At 45.7% G+C, this 21,211-nt stretch overlaps 9 non-coding genes across 9 annotated transcripts; all 9 read right to left on the bottom strand.

Moving 5' to 3' along the window:
* Nucleotides 1-1,356: 1,356 nt before the first annotated feature.
* LOC130309556 (U2 spliceosomal RNA) lies at nt 1,357-1,547 on the bottom strand. The gene has a single exon (XR_008858219.1). It is a non-coding gene; the product is annotated as a U2 spliceosomal RNA (small nuclear RNA).
* Nucleotides 1,548-3,632: 2,085 nt separating this feature from the next.
* On the bottom strand, nt 3,633-3,823 carry LOC130309555 (U2 spliceosomal RNA). Its single transcript, XR_008858218.1, has one exon. It is a non-coding gene; the product is annotated as a U2 spliceosomal RNA (small nuclear RNA).
* A 2,091-nt stretch (nt 3,824-5,914) lies between these two features.
* On the bottom strand, nt 5,915-6,105 carry LOC130309554 (U2 spliceosomal RNA). Its single transcript, XR_008858217.1, has one exon. It is a non-coding gene; the product is annotated as a U2 spliceosomal RNA (small nuclear RNA).
* Nucleotides 6,106-8,189: 2,084 nt separating this feature from the next.
* Nucleotides 8,190-8,380, bottom strand: LOC130309553 (U2 spliceosomal RNA). The gene has a single exon (XR_008858216.1). It is a non-coding gene; the product is annotated as a U2 spliceosomal RNA (small nuclear RNA).
* Nucleotides 8,381-10,461: 2,081 nt separating this feature from the next.
* On the bottom strand, nt 10,462-10,652 carry LOC130309579 (U2 spliceosomal RNA). The gene has a single exon (XR_008858240.1). It is a non-coding gene; the product is annotated as a U2 spliceosomal RNA (small nuclear RNA).
* Nucleotides 10,653-12,738: 2,086 nt separating this feature from the next.
* On the bottom strand, nt 12,739-12,929 carry LOC130309552 (U2 spliceosomal RNA). The gene has a single exon (XR_008858215.1). It is a non-coding gene; the product is annotated as a U2 spliceosomal RNA (small nuclear RNA).
* Nucleotides 12,930-15,045: 2,116 nt separating this feature from the next.
* Nucleotides 15,046-15,236, bottom strand: LOC130309551 (U2 spliceosomal RNA). Its single transcript, XR_008858214.1, has one exon. It is a non-coding gene; the product is annotated as a U2 spliceosomal RNA (small nuclear RNA).
* A 2,084-nt stretch (nt 15,237-17,320) lies between these two features.
* On the bottom strand, nt 17,321-17,511 carry LOC130309550 (U2 spliceosomal RNA). The gene has a single exon (XR_008858213.1). It is a non-coding gene; the product is annotated as a U2 spliceosomal RNA (small nuclear RNA).
* Nucleotides 17,512-19,592: 2,081 nt separating this feature from the next.
* On the bottom strand, nt 19,593-19,783 carry LOC130309578 (U2 spliceosomal RNA). The gene has a single exon (XR_008858239.1). It is a non-coding gene; the product is annotated as a U2 spliceosomal RNA (small nuclear RNA).
* Between the last annotated feature and the right edge of the window lie 1,428 nt (nt 19,784-21,211).

Here is a 21,211-nt window from a genome sequence, read left to right as displayed (position 1 = left end):
GGAGAGATGTTGTTTACACCTAGTGATGTCAGTGGTATTGAGTGACATCACAGCACAGTGCTAAGGCTCCTGGGCCTGGACACAGCAGCGGCTGCAATATCTCAACGGAGAATACGTTTATATATATGTGTGTGTGTGCGCGTATATATATATATATATATATATATATATATATATATATATATATATTTCTCCGCCGAAATCACTTTTAAACCCATTTCCACCTTTTTTTCCCTTCTCTTCCTCTTACTTTTTTTTCACGTTTTTTTACGTTTTTCTCCTTTTCGCCTCTTTTCTGGGCGTATTATTCTTCTTTTTCTTCTTTTTTTTCGTCTAATGCATACCCCATCAGTGCAGCAATGCTTATTCAATACCGCCAGCAGATGGAGACACTGGGGGATAATTTTCTAAGGATTTATACTGATTTTTCCTGTCTGAATTTGTCGCACAGAAAGTTGCAGGCCAAATATGTGTGACATTTCTGCGACTTTAGCTTCTAGAGCATTTTTACAACATTATACATAGGTGCTGAATACATAAAAAGCGACTGTTCAGCGACAGACAAGTCGCATCGGCTGAAAGTAGGCCAGAATGTCAGTCCATGTTGGAGCAGGTTTAGATACAGTCTAAAGCATAGATCTCAAAGTCTGTGCACAGAATTTAGCAAGGGCCTCGCACCTTCTGATGCATCAGGTAGGTGCACTATAGCATAGCCTAACCCTCTGTACTTTGGTCTATATTGATGCGGGACATAGACAGCCAGCTGATGACCAATCCATTAGTGCAATGGATGGCTGGAAGCATTTGTCTTTGCCTTTGCAATACCACAGAAGCAATGCATGGTCAATGTACAGCAATGACACACCTGTGTGAACAGCCAGGAGACCCCCCCCATGTTATGTTACATAGTTACATAGTTAGTACGGTCGAAAAAAGACATATGTCCATCAAGTTCAACCAGGGAATTAAGGGGTAGGGGTGTGGCGCGATATTGGGGAAGGGATGAGATTTTATATTTCTTCATAAGCATTAATCTTATTTTGTCAATTAGGAACATTCAGCACCCACCCGCTATCAAGGCAGCTGCCTATCATGTCATGCCCTACCTGCACAGGTGTGCTGGCTACTCAAATGATCCAATTAAGGAGGCCATTTAGTCAGCAGCAGCAGAAGTCCTGTGCCTGGACGCTCCAACAGCGGCCAGACACAAGCAGAAGCAGCAGAAGCAGCAGCAGCACCACCTTTTGTTTTTTGGCTGCAGCAGCAGCAGCAGCAAGGCCCACAGGGCTGGCTAGCTGGCTAGCCAGCAAGCAGGTAGCAATGAAAGTAGGAATCTTTCTTTTTAACCCTGTAAGGGGGTGGTGCACTGTACCCGAAGATACTGCCATATCGGGTCAATGCATAGGGCGACGGAAGCAAGCTTCGAAATCGGCCCCCGTTCTCAAAAATCCATTTAATATATGGTCCCCAGATAGGGGACGTATCAGATATTAAACTGATAAGAACAGATACTACACTTGATCTTAGCCAAAAGGCCGAGAAGCGATAACCGTGAAAGGGGCGGGCCCAACAAGGTCCCCTTCATGGGCACTATCACTGCTTGCTGTCAGGGAGGCTGCCAGACAATTTTCCATGCACACTCTGGGCTGGGGGGCAGTCAACCACCAGTACACACAGCAGAACCTAAACCCATACCATTATTGCTAAGCAGCAAGACAGGGGCCCATTGCACTCCCACGGGGCCTTTTTAAATGCAATCCATAACCCGGATTTGCCAGGAACCCTTCTTACTCCTCCTACTTGCATGTGACACTGGGCTTAGGATCTGCATAGGAAACACACACACAAGCACACACCTACCTTTGTTGCCTGCAGATGCCTCCTTGGCTGTCCCCAAACGGTATCAAACCAACACCCACGGGAAGCTGTAAGCATAGAGGACATGCCTGCACCCCATTGGACTTACCTGTGTGGGTTAAATCCGGGTTATTTGACAACCTATGGCGGTGATGGTTCTGCTCAGGCAGAGCAGTGCTGATGCTCCTCATAAAGCTGTCGCTGCTGTGAAGGTTCTAGGTGACATCACAATCCCTATGGTTACATACACAACAAAGCTGGGTTGTTGTTGTTTACACTCTGCAAGGCCTGTGGAAGTGAGTGACATCATAGCACTGTAGTTCTGAGGGTTCTAGATGGATGCAACAATCTCCTGTTGCTTCTATGAAGGCCATAATAGACGACATCACCAAACAGCTCCATAGTCACATACACAGCAAAGGAGAGATGTTGTTTACACCTAGTGATGTCAGTGGTATTGAGTGACATCACAGCACAGTGCTAAGGCTCCTGGGCCTGGACACAGCAGCGGCTGCAATATCTCAACGGAGAATACGTTTATATATATGTGTGTGTGTGCGCGTATATATATATATATATATATATATATATATATATATATATATTTCTCCGCCGAAATCACTTTTAAACCCATTTCCACCTTTTTTTCCCTTCTCTTCCTCTTACTTTTTTTTCACGTTTTTTTACGTTTTTCTCCTTTTCGCCTCTTTTCTGGGCGTATTATTCTTCTTTTTCTTCTTTTTTTTCGTCTAATGCATACCCCATCAGTGCAGCAATGCTTATTCAATACCGCCAGCAGATGGAGACACTGGGGGATAATTTTCTAAGGATTTATACTGATTTTTCCTGTCTGAATTTGTCGCACAGAAAGTTGCAGGCCAAATATGTGTGACATTTCTGCGACTTTAGCTTCTAGAGCATTTTTACAACATTATACATAGGTGCTGAATACATAAAAAAGCGACTGTTCAGCGACAGACAAGTCGCATCGGCTGAAAGTAGGCCAGAATGTCAGTCCATGTTGGAGCAGGTTTAGATACAGTCTAAAGCATAGATCTCAAAGTCTGTGCACAGAATTTAGCAAGGGCCTCGCACCTTCTGATGCATCAGGTAGGTGCACTATAGCATAGCCTAACCCTCTGTACTTTGGTCTATATTGATGCGGGACATAGACAGCCAGCTGATGACCAATCCATTAGTGCAATGGATGGCTGGAAGCATTTGTCTTTGCCTTTGCAATACCACAGAAGCAATGCATGGTCAATGTACAGCAATGACACACCTGTGTGAACAGCCAGGAGACCCCCCCATGTTATGTTACATAGTTACATAGTTAGTACGGTCGAAAAAAGACATATGTCCATCAAGTTCAACCAGGGAATTAAGGGGTAGGGGTGTGGCGCGATATTGGGGAAGGGATGAGATTTTATATTTCTTCATAAGCATTAATCTTATTTTGTCAATTAGGAACATTCAGCACCCACCCGCTATCAAGGCAGCTGCCTATCATGTCATGCCCTACCTGCACAGGTGTGCTGGCTACTCAAATGATCCAATTAAGGAGGCCATTTAGTCAGCAGCAGCAGAAGTCCTGTGCCTGGACGCTCCAACAGCGGCCAGACACAAGCAGAAGCAGCAGAAGCAGCAGCAGCACCACCTTTTGTTTTTTGGCTGCAGCAGCAGCAGCAGCAGCAAGGCCCACAGGGCTGGCTAGCTGGCTAGCCAGCAAGCAGGTAGCAATGAAAGTAGGAATCTTTCTTTTTAACCCTGTAAGGGGGTGGTGCACTGTACCCGAAGATACTGCCATATCGGGTCAATGCATAGGGCGACGGAAGCAAGCTTCGAAATCGGCCCCCGTTCTCAAAAATCCATTTAATATATGGTCCCCAGATAGGGGACGTATCAGATATTAAACTGATAAGAACAGATACTACACTTGATCTTAGCCAAAAGGCCGAGAAGCGATAACCGTGAAAGGGGCGGGCCCAACAAGGTCCCCTTCATGGGCACTATCACTGCTTGCTGTCAGGGAGGCTGCCAGACAATTTTCCATGCACACTCTGGGCTGGGGGGCAGTCAACCACCAGTACACACAGCAGAACCTAAACCCATACCATTATTGCTAAGCAGCAAGACAGGGGCCCATTGCACTCCCACGGGGCCTTTTTAAATGCAATCCATAACCCGGATTTGCCAGGAACCCTTCTTACTCCTCCTACTTGCATGTGACACTGGGCTTAGGATCTGCATAGGAAACACACACACAAGCACACACCTACCTTTGTTGCCTGCAGATGCCTCCTTGGCTGTCCCCAAACGGTATCAAACCAACACCCACGGGAAGCTGTAAGCATAGAGGACATGCCTGCACCCCATTGGACTTACCTGTGTGGGTTAAATCCGGGTTATTTGACAACCTATGGCGGTGATGGTTCTGCTCAGGCAGAGCAGTGCTGATGCTCCTCATAAAGCTGTCGCTGCTGTGAAGGTTCTAGGTGACATCACAATCCCTATGGTTACATACACAACAAAGCTGGGTTGTTGTTGTTTACACTCTGCAAGGCCTGTGGAAGTGAGTGACATCATAGCACTGTAGTTCTGAGGGTTCTAGATGGATGCAACAATCTCCTGTTGCTTCTATGAAGGCCATAATAGACGACATCACCAAACAGCTCCATAGTCACATACACAGCAAAGGAGAGATGTTGTTTACACCTAGTGATGTCAGTGGTATTGAGTGACATCACAGCACAGTGCTAAGGCTCCTGGGCCTGGACACAGCAGCGGCTGCAATATCTCAACGGAGAATACGTTTATATATATGTGTGTGTGTGCGCGTATATATATATATATATATATATATATATATATATATATATATATATATTTCTCCGCCGAAATCACTTTTAAACCCATTTCCACCTTTTTTTCCCTTCTCTTCCTCTTACTTTTTTTTCACGTTTTTTTACGTTTTTCTCCTTTTCGCCTCTTTTCTGGGCGTATTATTCTTCTTTTTCTTCTTTTTTTTCGTCTAATGCATACCCCATCAGTGCAGCAATGCTTATTCAATACCGCCAGCAGATGGAGACACTGGGGGATAATTTTCTAAGGATTTATACTGATTTTTCCTGTCTGAATTTGTCGCACAGAAAGTTGCAGGCCAAATATGTGTGACATTTCTGCGACTTTAGCTTCTAGAGCATTTTTACAACATTATACATAGGTGCTGAATACATAAAAAGCGACTGTTCAGCGACAGACAAGTCGCATCGGCTGAAAGTAGGCCAGAATGTCAGTCCATGTTGGAGCAGGTTTAGATACAGTCTAAAGCATAGATCTCAAAGTCTGTGCACAGAATTTAGCAAGGGCCTCGCACCTTCTGATGCATCAGGTAGGTGCACTATAGCATAGCCTAACCCTCTGTACTTTGGTCTATATTGATGCGGGACATAGACAGCCAGCTGATGACCAATCCATTAGTGCAATGGATGGCTGGAAGCATTTGTCTTTGCCTTTGCAATACCACAGAAGCAATGCATGGTCAATGTACAGCAATGACACACCTGTGTGAACAGCCAGGAGACCCCCCCCATGTTATGTTACATAGTTACATAGTTAGTACGGTCGAAAAAAGACATATGTCCATCAAGTTCAACCAGGGAATTAAGGGGTAGGGGTGTGGCGCGATATTGGGGAAGGGATGAGATTTTATATTTCTTCATAAGCATTAATCTTATTTTGTCAATTAGGAACATTCAGCACCCACCCGCTATCAAGGCAGCTGCCTATCATGTCATGCCCTACCTGCACAGGTGTGCTGGCTACTCAAATGATCCAATTAAGGAGGCCATTTAGTCAGCAGCAGCAGAAGTCCTGTGCCTGGACGCTCCAACAGCGGCCAGACACAAGCAGAAGCAGCAGAAGCAGCAGCAGCACCACCTTTTGTTTTTTGGCTGCAGCAGCAGCAGCAGCAGCAAGGCCCACAGGGCTGGCTAGCTGGCTAGCCAGCAAGCAGGTAGCAATGAAAGTAGGAATCTTTCTTTTTAACCCTGTAAGGGGGTGGTGCACTGTACCCGAAGATACTGCCATATCGGGTCAATGCATAGGGCGACGGAAGCAAGCTTCGAAATCGGCCCCCGTTCTCAAAAATCCATTTAATATATGGTCCCCAGATAGGGGACGTATCAGATATTAAACTGATAAGAACAGATACTACACTTGATCTTAGCCAAAAGGCCGAGAAGCGATAACCGTGAAAGGGGCGGGCCCAACAAGGTCCCCTTCATGGGCACTATCACTGCTTGCTGTCAGGGAGGCTGCCAGACAATTTTCCATGCACACTCTGGGCTGGGGGGCAGTCAACCACCAGTACACACAGCAGAACCTAAACCCATACCATTATTGCTAAGCAGCAAGACAGGGGCCCATTGCACTCCCACGGGGCCTTTTTAAATGCAATCCATAACCCGGATTTGCCAGGAACCCTTCTTACTCCTCCTACTTGCATGTGACACTGGGCTTAGGATCTGCATAGGAAACACACACACAAGCACACACCTACCTTTGTTGCCTGCAGATGCCTCCTTGGCTGTCCCCAAACGGTATCAAACCAACACCCACGGGAAGCTGTAAGCATAGAGGACATGCCTGCACCCCATTGGACTTACCTGTGTGGGTTAAATCCGGGTTATTTGACAACCTATGGCGGTGATGGTTCTGCTCAGGCAGAGCAGTGCTGATGCTCCTCATAAAGCTGTCGCTGCTGTGAAGGTTCTAGGTGACATCACAATCCCTATGGTTACATACACAACAAAGCTGGGTTGTTGTTGTTTACACTCTGCAAGGCCTGTGGAAGTGAGTGACATCATAGCACTGTAGTTCTGAGGGTTCTAGATGGATGCAACAATCTCCTGTTGCTTCTATGAAGGCCATAATAGACGACATCACCAAACAGCTCCATAGTCACATACACAGCAAAGGAGAGATGTTGTTTACACCTAGTGATGTCAGTGGTATTGAGTGACATCACAGCACAGTGCTAAGGCTCCTGGGCCTGGACACAGCAGCGGCTGCAATATCTCAACGGAGAATACGTTTATATATATGTGTGTGTGTGCGCGTATATATATATATATATATATATATATATATATATATATATATTTCTCCGCCGAAATCACTTTTAAACCCATTTCCACCTTTTTTTCCCTTCTCTTCCTCTTACTTTTTTTTCACGTTTTTTTACGTTTTTCTCCTTTTCGCCTCTTTTCTGGGCGTATTATTCTTCTTTTTCTTCTTTTTTTTCGTCTAATGCATACCCCATCAGTGCAGCAATGCTTATTCAATACCGCCAGCAGATGGAGACACTGGGGGATAATTTTCTAAGGATTTATACTGATTTTTCCTGTCTGAATTTGTCGCACAGAAAGTTGCAGGCCAAATATGTGTGACATTTCTGCGACTTTAGCTTCTAGAGCATTTTTACAACATTATACATAGGTGCTGAATACATAAAAAGCGACTGTTCAGCGACAGACAAGTCGCATCGGCTGAAAGTAGGCCAGAATGTCAGTCCATGTTGGAGCAGGTTTAGATACAGTCTAAAGCATAGATCTCAAAGTCTGTGCACAGAATTTAGCAAGGGCCTCGCACCTTCTGATGCATCAGGTAGGTGCACTATAGCATAGCCTAACCCTCTGTACTTTGGTCTATATTGATGCGGGACATAGACAGCCAGCTGATGACCAATCCATTAGTGCAATGGATGGCTGGAAGCATTTGTCTTTGCCTTTGCAATACCACAGAAGCAATGCATGGTCAATGTACAGCAATGACACACCTGTGTGAACAGCCAGGAGACCCCCCCATGTTATGTTACATAGTTACATAGTTAGTACGGTCGAAAAAAGACATATGTCCATCAAGTTCAACCAGGGAATTAAGGGGTAGGGGTGTGGCGCGATATTGGGGAAGGGATGAGATTTTATATTTCTTCATAAGCATTAATCTTATTTTGTCAATTAGGAACATTCAGCACCCACCCGCTATCAAGGCAGCTGCCTATCATGTCATGCCCTACCTGCACAGGTGTGCTGGCTACTCAAATGATCCAATTAAGGAGGCCATTTAGTCAGCAGCAGCAGAAGTCCTGTGCCTGGACGCTCCAACAGCGGCCAGACACAAGCAGAAGCAGCAGAAGCAGCAGCAGCACCACCTTTTGTTTTTTGGCTGCAGCAGCAGCAGCAGCAGCAAGGCCCACAGGGCTGGCTAGCTGGCTAGCCAGCAAGCAGGTAGCAATGAAAGTAGGAATCTTTCTTTTTAACCCTGTAAGGGGGTGGTGCACTGTACCCGAAGATACTGCCATATCGGGTCAATGCATAGGGCGACGGAAGCAAGCTTCGAAATCGGCCCCCGTTCTCAAAAATCCATTTAATATATGGTCCCCAGATAGGGGACGTATCAGATATTAAACTGATAAGAACAGATACTACACTTGATCTTAGCCAAAAGGCCGAGAAGCGATAACCGTGAAAGGGGCGGGCCCAACAAGGTCCCCTTCATGGGCACTATCACTGCTTGCTGTCAGGGAGGCTGCCAGACAATTTTCCATGCACACTCTGGGCTGGGGGGCAGTCAACCACCAGTACACACAGCAGAACCTAAACCCATACCATTATTGCTAAGCAGCAAGACAGGGGCCCATTGCACTCCCACGGGGCCTTTTTAAATGCAATCCATAACCCGGATTTGCCAGGAACCCTTCTTACTCCTCCTACTTGCATGTGACACTGGGCTTAGGATCTGCATAGGAAACACACACACAAGCACACACCTACCTTTGTTGCCTGCAGATGCCTCCTTGGCTGTCCCCAAACGGTATCAAACCAACACCCACGGGAAGCTGTAAGCATAGAGGACATGCCTGCACCCCATTGGACTTACCTGTGTGGGTTAAATCCGGGTTATTTGACAACCTATGGCGGTGATGGTTCTGCTCAGGCAGAGCAGTGCTGATGCTCCTCATAAAGCTGTCGCTGCTGTGAAGGTTCTAGGTGACATCACAATCCCTATGGTTACATACACAACAAAGCTGGGTTGTTGTTGTTTACACTCTGCAAGGCCTGTGGAAGTGAGTGACATCATAGCACTGTAGTTCTGAGGGTTCTAGATGGATGCAACAATCTCCTGTTGCTTCTATGAAGGCCATAATAGACGACATCACCAAACAGCTCCATAGTCACATACACAGCAAAGGAGAGATGTTGTTTACACCTAGTGATGTCAGTGGTATTGAGTGACATCACAGCACAGTGCTAAGGCTCCTGGGCCTGGACACAGCAGCGGCTGCAATATCTCAACGGAGAATACGTTTATATATATGTGTGTGTGTGCGCGTATATATATATATATATATATATATATATATATATATATATTCTCCGCCGAAATCACTTTTAAACCCATTTCCACCTTTTTTTCCCTTCTCTTCCTCTTACTTTTTTTTCACGTTTTTTTACGTTTTTCTCCTTTTCGCCTCTTTTCTGGGCGTATTATTCTTCTTTTTCTTCTTTTTTTTCGTCTAATGCATACCCCATCAGTGCAGCAATGCTTATTCAATACCGCCAGCAGATGGAGACACTGGGGGATAATTTTCTAAGGATTTATACTGATTTTTCCTGTCTGAATTTGTCGCACAGAAAGTTGCAGGCCAAATATGTGTGACATTTCTGCGACTTTAGCTTCTAGAGCATTTTTACAACATTATACATAGGTGCTGAATACATAAAAAGCGACTGTTCAGCGACAGACAAGTCGCATCGGCTGAAAGTAGGCCAGAATGTCAGTCCATGTTGGAGCAGGTTTAGATACAGTCTAAAGCATAGATCTCAAAGTCTGTGCACAGAATTTAGCAAGGGCCTCGCACCTTCTGATGCATCAGGTAGGTGCACTATAGCATAGCCTAACCCTCTGTACTTTGGTCTATATTGATGCGGGACATAGACAGCCAGCTGATGACCAATCCATTAGTGCAATGGATGGCTGGAAGCATTTGTCTTTGCCTTTGCAATACCACAGAAGCAATGCATGGTCAATGTACAGCAATGACACACCTGTGTGAACAGCCAGGAGACCCCCCCATGTTATGTTACATAGTTACATAGTTAGTACGGTCGAAAAAAGACATATGTCCATCAAGTTCAACCAGGGAATTAAGGGGTAGGGGTGTGGCGCGATATTGGGGAAGGGATGAGATTTTATATTTCTTCATAAGCATTAATCTTATTTTGTCAATTAGGAACATTCAGCACCCACCCGCTATCAAGGCAGCTGCCTATCATGTCATGCCCTACCTGCACAGGTGTGCTGGCTACTCAAATGATCCAATTAAGGAGGCCATTTAGTCAGCAGCAGCAGAAGTCCTGTGCCTGGACGCTCCAACAGCGGCCAGACACAAGCAGAAGCAGCAGAAGCAGCAGCAGCACCACCTTTTGTTTTTTGGCTGCAGCAGCAGCAGCAGCAGCAAGGCCCACAGGGCTGGCTAGCTGGCTAGCCAGCAAGCAGGTAGCAATGAAAGTAGGAATCTTTCTTTTTAACCCTGTAAGGGGGTGGTGCACTGTAGCCAAAGATACTGCCATATCGGGTCAATGCATAGGGCGACGGAAGCAAGCTTCGAAATCGGCCCCCGTTCTCAAAAATCCATTTAATATATGGTCCCCAGATAGGGGACGTATCAGATATTAAACTGATAAGAACAGATACTACACTTGATCTTAGCCAAAAGGCCGAGAAGCGATAACCGTGAAAGGGGCGGGCCCAACAAGGTCCCCTTCATGGGCACTATCACTGCTTGCTGTCAGGGAGGCTGCCAGACAATTTTCCATGCACACTCTGGGCTGGGGGGCAGTCAACCACCAGTACACACAGCAGAACCTAAACCCATACCATTATTGCTAAGCAGCAAGACAGGGGCCCATTGCACTCCCACGGGGCCTTTTTAAATGCAATCCATAACCTGGATTTGCCAGGAACCCTTCTTACTCCTCCTACTTGCATGTGACACTGGGCTTAGGATCTGCATAGGAAACACACACACAAGCACACACCTACCTTTGTTGCCTGCAGATGCCTCCTTGGCTGTCCCCAAACGGTATCAAACCAACACCCACGGGAAGCTGTAAGCATAGAGGACATGCCTGCACCCCATTGGACTTACCTGTGTGGGTTAAATCCGGGTTATTTGACAACCTATGGCGGTGATGGTTCTGCTCAGGCAGAGCAGTGCTGATGCTCCTCATAAAGCTGTCGCTGCTGTGAAGGTTCTAGGTGACATCACAATCCCTATGGTTACATACACAACAAAGCTGGGTTGTTGTTGTTTACACTCTGCAAGGCCTGTGGAAGTGAGTGACATCATAGCACTGTAGTTCTGAGGGTTCTAGATGGATGCAACAATCTCCTGTTGCTTCTATGAAGGCCGTAATAGACGACATCACCAAACAGCTCCATAGTCACATACACAGCAAAGGAGAGATGTTGTTTACACCTAGTGATGTCAGTGGTATTGAGTGACATCACAGCACAGTGCTAAGGCTCCTGGGCCTGGACACAGCAGCGGCTGCAATATCTCAACGGAGAATACGTTTATATATATGTGTGTGTGTGCGCGTATATATATATATATATATATATATATATATATATATATATATATTTCTCCGCCGAAATCACTTTTAAACCCATTTCCACCTTTTTTTCCCTTCTCTTCCTCTTACTTTTTTTTCACGTTTTTTTACGTTTTTCTCCTTTTCGCCTCTTTTCTGGGCGTATTATTCTTCTTTTTCTTCTTTTTTTTCGTCTAATGCATACCCCATGAGTGCAGCAATGCTTATTCAATACCGCCAGCAGATGGAGACACTGGGGGATAATTTTCTAAGGATTTATACTGATTTTTCCTGTCTGAATTTGTCGCACAGAAAGTTGCAGGCCAAATATGTGTGACATTTCTGCGACTTTAGCTTCTAGAGCATTTTTACAACATTATACATAGGTGCTGAATACATAAAAAGCGACTGTTCAGCGACAGACAAGTCGCATCGGCTGAAAGTAGGCCAGAATGTCAGTCCATGTTGGAGCAGGTTTAGATACAGTCTAAAGCATAGATCTCAAAGTCTGTGCACAGAATTTAGCAAGGGCCTCGCACCTTCTGATGCATCAGGTAGGTGCACTATAGCATAGCCTAACCCTCTGTACTTTGGTCTATATTGATGCGGGACATAGACAGCCAGCTGATGACCAATCCATTAGTGCAATGGATGGCTGGAAGCATTTGTCTTTGCCTTTGCAATACCACAGAAGCAATGCATGGTCAATGTACAGCAATGACACACCTGTGTGAACAGCCAGGAGACCCCCCCATGTTATGTTACATAGTTACATAGTTAGTACGGTCGAAAAAAGACATATGTCCATCAAGTTCAACCAGGGAATTAAGGGGTAGGGGTGTGGCGCGATATTGGGGAAGGGATGAGATTTTATATTTCTTCATAAGCATTAATCTTATTTTGTCAATTAGGAACATTCAGCACCCACCCGCTATCAAGGCAGCTGCCTATCATGTCATGCCCTACCTGCACAGGTGTGCTGGCTACTCAAATGATCCAATTAAGGAGGCCATTTAGTCAGCAGCAGCAGAAGTCCTGTGCCTGGACGCTCCAACAGCGGCCAGACACAAGCAGAAGCAGCAGAAGCAGCAGCAGCACCACCTTTTGTTTTTTGGCTGCAGCAGCAGCAGCAGCAGCAAGGCCCACAGGGCTGGCTAGCTGGCTAGCCAGCAAGCAGGTAGCAATGAAAGTAGGAATCTTTCTTTTTAACCCTGTAAGGGGGTGGTGCACTGTACCCGAAGATACTGCCATATCGGGTCAATGCATAGGGCGACGGAAGCAAGCTTCGAAATCGGCCCCCGTTCTCAAAAATCCATTTAATATATGGTCCCCAGATAGGGGACGTATCAGATATTAAACTGATAAGAACAGATACTACACTTGATCTTAGCCAAAAGGCCGAGAAGCGATAACCGTGAAAGGGGCGGGCCCAACAAGGTCCCCTTCATGGGCACTATCACTGCTTGCTGTCAGGGAGGCTGCCAGACAATTTTCCATGCACACTCTGGGCTGGGGGGCAGTCAACCACCAGTACACACAGCAGAACCTAAACCCATACCATTATTGCTAAGCAGCAAGACAGGGGCCCATTGCACTCCCACGGGGCCTTTTTAAATGCAATCCATAACCCGGATTTGCCAGGAACCCTTCTTACTCCTCCTACTTGCATGTGACACTGGGCTTAGGATCTGCATAGGAAACACACACACAAGCACACACCTACCTTTGTTGCCTGCAGATGCCTCCTTGGCTGTCCCCAAACGGTATCAAACCAACACCCACGGGAAGCTGTAAGCATAGAGGACATGCCTGCACCCCATTGGACTTACCTGTGTGGGTTAAATCCGGGTTATTTGACAACCTATGGCGGTGATGGTTCTGCTCAGGCAGAGCAGTGCTGATGCTCCTCATAAAGCTGTCGCTGCTGTGAAGGTTCTAGGTGACATCACAATCCCTATGGTTACATACACAACAAAGCTGGGTTGTTGTTGTTTACACTCTGCAAGGCCTGTGGAAGTGAGTGACATCATAGCACTGTAGTTCTGAGGGTTCTAGATGGATGCAACAATCTCCTGTTGCTTCTATGAAGGCCATAATAGACGACATCACCAAACAGCTCCATAGTCACATACACAGCAAAGGAGAGATGTTGTTTACACCTAGTGATGTCAGTGGTATTGAGTGACATCACAGCACAGTGCTAAGGCTCCTGGGCCTGGACACAGCAGCGGCTGCAATATCTCAACGGAGAATACGTTTATATATATGTGTGTGTGTGTGCGCGTATATATATATATATATATATATATATATATATATATATATATATATATATATATATATATATATATATATTTCTCCGCCGAAATCACTTTTAAACCCATTTCCACCTTTTTTTCCCTTCTCTTCCTCTTACTTTTTTTTCACGTTTTTTTACGTTTTTCTCCTTTTCGCCTCTTTTCTGGGCGTATTATTCTTCTTTTTCTTCTTTTTTTTCGTCTAATGCATTACCCCATCAGTGCAGCAATGCTTATTCAATACCGCCAGCAGATGGAGACACTGGGGGATAATTTTCTAAGGATTTATACTGATTTTTCCTGTCTGAATTTGTCGCACAGAAAGTTGCAGGCCAAATATGTGTGACATTTCTGCGACTTTAGCTTCTAGAGCATTTTTACAACATTATACATAGGTGCTGAATACATAAAAAGCGACTGTTCAGCGACAGACAAGTCGCATCGGCTGAAAGTAGGCCAGAATGTCAGTCCATGTTGGAGCAGGTTTAGATACAGTCTAAAGCATAGATCTCAAAGTCTGTGCACAGAATTTAGCAAGGGCCTCGCACCTTCTGATGCATCAGGTAGGTGCACTATAGCATAGCCTAACCCTCTGTACTTTGGTCTATATTGATGCGGGACATAGACAGCCAGCTGATGACCAATCCATTAGTGCAATGGATGGCTGGAAGCATTTGTCTTTGCCTTTGCAATACCACAGAAGCAATGCATGGTCAATGTACAGCAATGACACACCTGTGTGAACAGCCAGGAGACCCCCCCCATGTTATGTTACATAGTTACATAGTTAGTACGGTCGAAAAAAGACATATGTCCATCAAGTTCAACCAGGGAATTAAGGGGTAGGGGTGTGGCGCGATATTGGGGAAGGGATGAGATTTTATATTTCTTCATAAGCATTAATCTTATTTTGTCAATTAGGAACATTCAGCACCCACCCGCTATCAAGGCAGCTGCCTATCATGTCATGCCCTACCTGCACAGGTGTGCTGGCTACTCAAATGATCCAATTAAGGAGGCCATTTAGTCAGCAGCAGCAGAAGTCCTGTGCCTGGACGCTCCAACAGCGGCCAGACACAAGCAGAAGCAGCAGAAGCAGCAGCAGCACCACCTTTTGTTTTTTGGCTGCAGCAGCAGCAGCAGCAGCAAGGCCCACAGGGCTGGCTAGCTGGCTAGCCAGCAAGCAGGTAGCAATGAAAGTAGGAATCTTTCTTTTTAACCCTGTAAGGGGGTGGTGCACTGTACCCGAAGATACTGCCATATCGGGTCAATGCATAGGGCGACGGAAGCAAGCTTCGAAATCGGCCCCCGTTCTCAAAAATCCATTTAATATATGGTCCCCAGATAGGGGACGTATCAGATATTAAACTGATAAGAACAGATACTACACTTGATCTTAGCCAAAAGGCCGAGAAGCGATAACCGTGAAAGGGGCGGGCCCAACAAGGTCCCCTTCATGGGCACTATCACTGCTTGCTGTCAGGGAGGCTGCCAGACAATTTTCCATGCACACTCTGGGCTGGGGGGCAGTCAACCACCAGTACACACAGCAGAACCTAAACCCATACCATTATTGCTAAGCAGCAAGACAGGGGCCCATTGCACTCCCACGGGGCCTTTTTAAATGCAATCCATAACCCGGATTTGCCAGGAACCCTTCTTACTCCTCCTACTTGCATGTGACACTGGGCTTAGGATCTGCATAGGAAACACACACACAAGCACACACCTACCTTTGTTGCCTGCAGATGCCTCCTTGGCTGTCCCCAAACGGTATCAAACCAACACCCACGGGAAGCTGTAAGCATAGAGGACATGCCTGCACCCCATTGGACTTACCTGTGTGGGTTAAATCCGGGTTATTTGACAACCTATGGCGGTGATGGTTCTGCTCAGGCAGAGCAGTGCTGATGCTCCTCATAAAGCTGTCGCTGCTGTGAAGGTTCTAGGTGACATCACAATCCCTATGGTTACATACACAACAAAGCTGGGTTGTTGTTGTTTACACTCTGCAAGGCCTGTGGAAGTGAGTGACATCATAGCACTGTAGTTCTGAGGGTTCTAGATGGATGCAACAATCTCCTGTTGCTTCTATGAAGGCCATAATAGACGACATCACCAAACAGCTCCATAGTCACATACACAGCAAAGGAGAGATGTTGTTTACACCTAGTGATGTCAGTGGTATTGAGTGACATCACAGCACAGTGCTAAGGCTCCTGGGCCTGGACACAGCAGCGGCTGCAATATCTCAACGGAGAATACGTTTATATATATGTGTGTGTGTGCGCGTATATATATATATATATATATATATATATATATATATATATATTTCTCCGCCGAAATCACTTTTAAACCCATTTCCACCTTTTTTTCCCTTCTCTTCCTCTTACTTTTTTTTCACGTTTTTTTACGTTTTTCTCCTTTTCGCCTCTTTTCTGGGCGTATTATTCTTCTTTTTCTTCTTTTTTTTCGTCTAATGCATACCCCATCAGTGCAGCAATGCTTATTCAATACCGCCAGCAGATGGAGACACTGGGGGATAATTTTCTAAGGATTTATACTGATTTTTCCTGTCTGAATTTGTCGCACAGAAAGTTGCAGGCCAAATATGTGTGACATTTCTGCGACTTTAGCTTCTAGAGCATTTTTACAACATTATACATAGGTGCTGAATACATAAAAAGCGACTGTTCAGCGACAGACAAGTCGCATCGGCTGAAAGTAGGCCAGAATGTCAGTCCATGTTGGAGCAGGTTTAGATACAGTCTAAAGCATAGATCTCAAAGTCTGTGCACAGAATTTAGCAAGGGCCTCGCACCTTCTGATGCATCAGGTAGGTGCACTATAGCATAGCCTAACCCTCTGTACTTTGGTCTATATTGATGCGGGACATAGACAGCCAGCTGATGACCAATCCATTAGTGCAATGGATGGCTGGAAGCATTTGTCTTTGCCTTTGCAATACCACAGAAGCAATGCATGGTCAATGTACAGCAATGACACACCTGTGTGAACAGCCAGGAGACCCCCCCATGTTATGTTACATAGTTACATAGTTAGTACGGTCGAAAAAAGACATATGTCCATCAAGTTCAACCAGGGAATTAAGGGGTAGGGGTGTGGCGCGATATTGGGGAAGGGATGAGATTTTATATTTCTTCATAAGCATTAATCTTATTTTGTCAATTAGGAACATTCAGCACCCACCCGCTATCAAGGCAGCTGCCTATCATGTCATGCCCTACCTGCACAGGTGTGCTGGCTACTCAAATGATCCAATTAAGGAGGCCATTTAGTCAGCAGCAGCAGAAGTCCTGTGCCTGGACGCTCCAACAGCGGCCAGACACAAGCAGAAGCAGCAGAAGCAGCAGCAGCACCACCTTTTGTTTTTTGGCTGCAGCAGCAGCAGCAGCAGCAAGGCCCACAGGGCTGGCTAGCTGGCTAGCCAGCAAGCAGGTAGCAATGAAAGTAGGAATCTTTCTTTTTAACCCTGTAAGGGGGTGGTGCACTGTACCCGAAGATACTGCCATATCGGGTCAATGCATAGGGCGACGGAAGCAAGCTTCGAAATCGGCCCCCGTTCTCAAAAATCCATTTAATATATGGTCCCCAGATAGGGGACGTATCAGATATTAAACTGATAAGAACAGATACTACACTTGATCTTAGCCAAAAGGCCGAGAAGCGATAACCGTGAAAGGGGCGGGCCCAACAAGGTCCCCTTCATGGGCACTATCACTGCTTGCTGTCAGGGAGGCTGCCAGACAATTTTCCATGCACACTCTGGGCTGGGGGGCAGTCAACCACCAGTACACACAGCAGAACCTAAACCCATACCATTATTGCTAAGCAGCAAGACAGGGGCCCATTGCACTCCCACGGGGCCTTTTTAAATGCAATCCATAACCCGGATTTGCCAGGAACCCTTCTTACTCCTCCTACTTGCATGTGACACTGGGCTTAGGATCTGCATAGGAAACACACACACAAGCACACACCTACCTTTGTTGCCTGCAGATGCCTCCTTGGCTGTCCCCAAACGGTATCAAACCAACACCCACGGGAAGCTGTAAGCATAGAGGACATGCCTGCACCCCATTGGACTTACCTGTGTGGGTTAAATCCGGGTTATTTGACAACCTATGGCGGTGATGGTTCTGCTCAGGCAGAGCAGTGCTGATGCTCCTCATAAAGCTGTCGCTGCTGTGAAGGTTCTAGGTGACATCACAATCCCTATGGTTACATACACAACAAAGCTGGGTTGTTGTTGTTTACACTCTGCAAGGCCTGTGGAAGTGAGTGACATCATAGCACTGTAGTTCTGAGGGTTCTAGATGGATGCAACAATCTCCTGTTGCTTCTATGAAGGCCATAATAGACGACATCACCAAACAGCTCCATAGTCACATACACAGCAAAGGAGAGATGTTGTTTACACCTAGTGATGTCAGTGGTATTGAGTGACATCACAGCACAGTGCTAAGGCTCCTGGGCCTGGACACAGCAGCGGCTGCAATATCTCAACGGAGAATACGTTTATATATATGTGTGTGTGTGCGCGTATATATATATATATATATATATATATATATATATATATATTCTCCGCCGAAATCACTTTTAAACCCATTTCCACCTTTTTTTCCCTTCTCTTCCTCTTACTTTTTTTTCACGTTTTTTTACGTTTTTCTCCTTTTCGCCTCTTTTCTGGGCGTATTATTCTTCTTTTTCTTCTTTTTTTTCGTCTAATGCATACCCCATCAGTGCAGCAATGCTTATTCAATACCGCCAGCAGATGGAGACACTGGGGGATAATTTTCTAAGGATTTATACTGATTTTTCCTGTCTGAATTTGTCGCACAGAAAGTTGCAGGCCAAATATGTGTGACATTTCTGCGACTTTAGCTTCTAGAGCATTTTTACAACATTATACATAGGTGCTGAATACATAAAAAGCGACTGTTCAGCGACAGACAAGTCGCATCGGCTGAAAGTAGGCCAGAATGTCAGTCCATGTTGGAGCAGGTTTAGATACAGTCTAAAGCATAGATCTCAAAGTCTGTGCACAGAATTTAGCAAGGGCCTCGCACCTTCTGATGCATCAGGTAGGTGCACTATAGCATAGCCTAACCCTCTGTACTTTGGTCTATATTGATGCGGGACATAGACAGCCAGCTGATGACCAATCCATTAGTGCAATGGATGGCTGGAAGCATTTGTCTTTGCCTTTGCAATACCACAGAAGCAATGCATGGTCAATGTACAGCAATGACACACCTGTGTGAACAGCCAGGAGACCCCCCCATGTTATGTTACATAGTTACATAGTTAGTACGGTCGAAAAAAGACATATGTCCATCAAGTTCAACCAGGGAATTAAGGGGTAGGGGTGTGGCGCGATATTGGGGAAGGGATGAGATTTTATATTTCTTCATAAGCATTAATCTTATTTTGTCAATTAGGAACATTCAGCACCCACCCGCTATCAAGGCAGCTGCCTATCATGTCATGCCCTACCTGCACAGGTGTGCTGGCTACTCAAATGATCCAATTAAGGAGGCCATTTAGTCAGCAGCAGCAGAAGTCCTGTGCCTGGACGCTCCAACAGCGGCCAGACACAAGCAGAAGCAGCAGAAGCAGCAGCAGCACCACCTTTTGTTTTTTGGCTGCAGCAGCAGCAGCAGCAGCAAGGCCCACAGGGCTGGCTAGCTGGCTAGCCAGCAAGCAGGTAGCAATGAAAGTAGGAATCTTTCTTTTTAACCCTGTAAGGGGGTGGTGCACTGTAGCCAAAGATACTGCCATATCGGGTCAATGCATAGGGCGACGGAAGCAAGCTTCGAAATCGGCCCCCGTTCTCAAAAATCCATTTAATATATGGTCCCCAGATAGGGGACGTATCAGATATTAAACTGATAAGAACAGATACTACACTTGATCTTAGCCAAAAGGCCGAGAAGCGATAACCGTGAAAGGGGCGGGCCCAACAAGGTCCCCTTCATGGGCACTATCACTGCTTGCTGTCAGGGAGGCTGCCAGACAATTTTCCATGCACACTCTGGGCTGGGGGGCAGTCAACCACCAGTACACACAGCAGAACCTAAACCCATACCATTATTGCTAAGCAGCAAGACAGGGGCCCATTGCACTCCCACGGGGCCTTTTTAAATGCAATCCATAACCTGGATTTGCCAGGAACCCTTCTTACTCCTCCTACTTGCATGTGACACTGGGCTTAGGATCTGCATAGGAAACACACACACAAGCACACACCTACCTTTGTTGCCTGCAGATGCCTCCTTGGCTGTCCCCAAACGGTATCAAACCAACACCCACGGGAAGCTGTAAGCATAGAGGACATGCCTGCACCCCATTGGACTTACCTGTGTGGGTTAAATCCGGGTTATTTGACAACCTATGGCGGTGATGGTTCTGCTCAGGCAGAGCAGTGCTGATGCTCCTCATAAAGCTGTCGCTGCTGTGAAGGTTCTAGGTGACATCACAATCCCTATGGTTACATACACAACAAAGCTGGGTTGTTGTTGTTTACACTCTGCAAGGCCTGTGGAAGTGAGTGACATCATAGCACTGTAGTTCTGAGGGTTCTAGATGGATGCAACAATCTCCTGTTGCTTCTATGAAGGCCGTAATAGACGACATCACCAAACAGCTCCATAGTCACATACACAGCAAAGGAGAGATGTTGTTTACACCTAGTGATGTCAGTGGTATTGAGTGACATCACAGCACAGTGCTAAGGCTCCTGGGCCTGGACACAGCAGCGGCTGCAATATCTCAACGGAGAATACGTTTATATATATGTGTGTGTGTGCGCGTATATATATATATATATATATATATATATATATATATATATATATTTCTCCGCCGAAATCACTTTTAAACCCATTTCCACCTTTTTTTCCCTTCTCTTCCTCTTACTTTTTTTTCACGTTTTTTTACGTTTTTCTCCTTTTCGCCTCTTTTCTGGGCGTATTATTCTTCTTTTTCTTCTTTTTTTTCGTCTAATGCATACCCCATGAGTGCAGCAATGCTTATTCAATACCGCCAGCAGATGGAGACACTGGGGGATAATTTTCTAAGGATTTATACTGATTTTTCCTGTCTGAATTTGTCGCACAGAAAGTTGCAGGCCAAATATGTGTGACATTTCTGCGACTTTAGCTTCTAGAGCATTTTTACAACATTATACATAGGTGCTGAATACATAAAAAGCGACTGTTCAGCGACAGACAAGTCGCATCGGCTGAAAGTAGGCCAGAATGTCAGTCCATGTTGGAGCAGGTTTAGATACAGTCTAAAGCATAGATCTCAAAGTCTGTGCACAGAATTTAGCAAGGGCCTCGCACCTTCTGATGCATCAGGTAGGTG

This window comes from Hyla sarda, unplaced genomic scaffold (assembly GCF_029499605.1).
Source record: "Hyla sarda isolate aHylSar1 unplaced genomic scaffold, aHylSar1.hap1 scaffold_153, whole genome shotgun sequence".
In the NCBI taxonomy this organism is placed as follows: domain Eukaryota; kingdom Metazoa; phylum Chordata; class Amphibia; order Anura; family Hylidae; genus Hyla; species Hyla sarda.
Note: the sequence above shows the minus strand (reverse complement) of the source record. Positions and strands in the feature narration are given on the sequence as shown.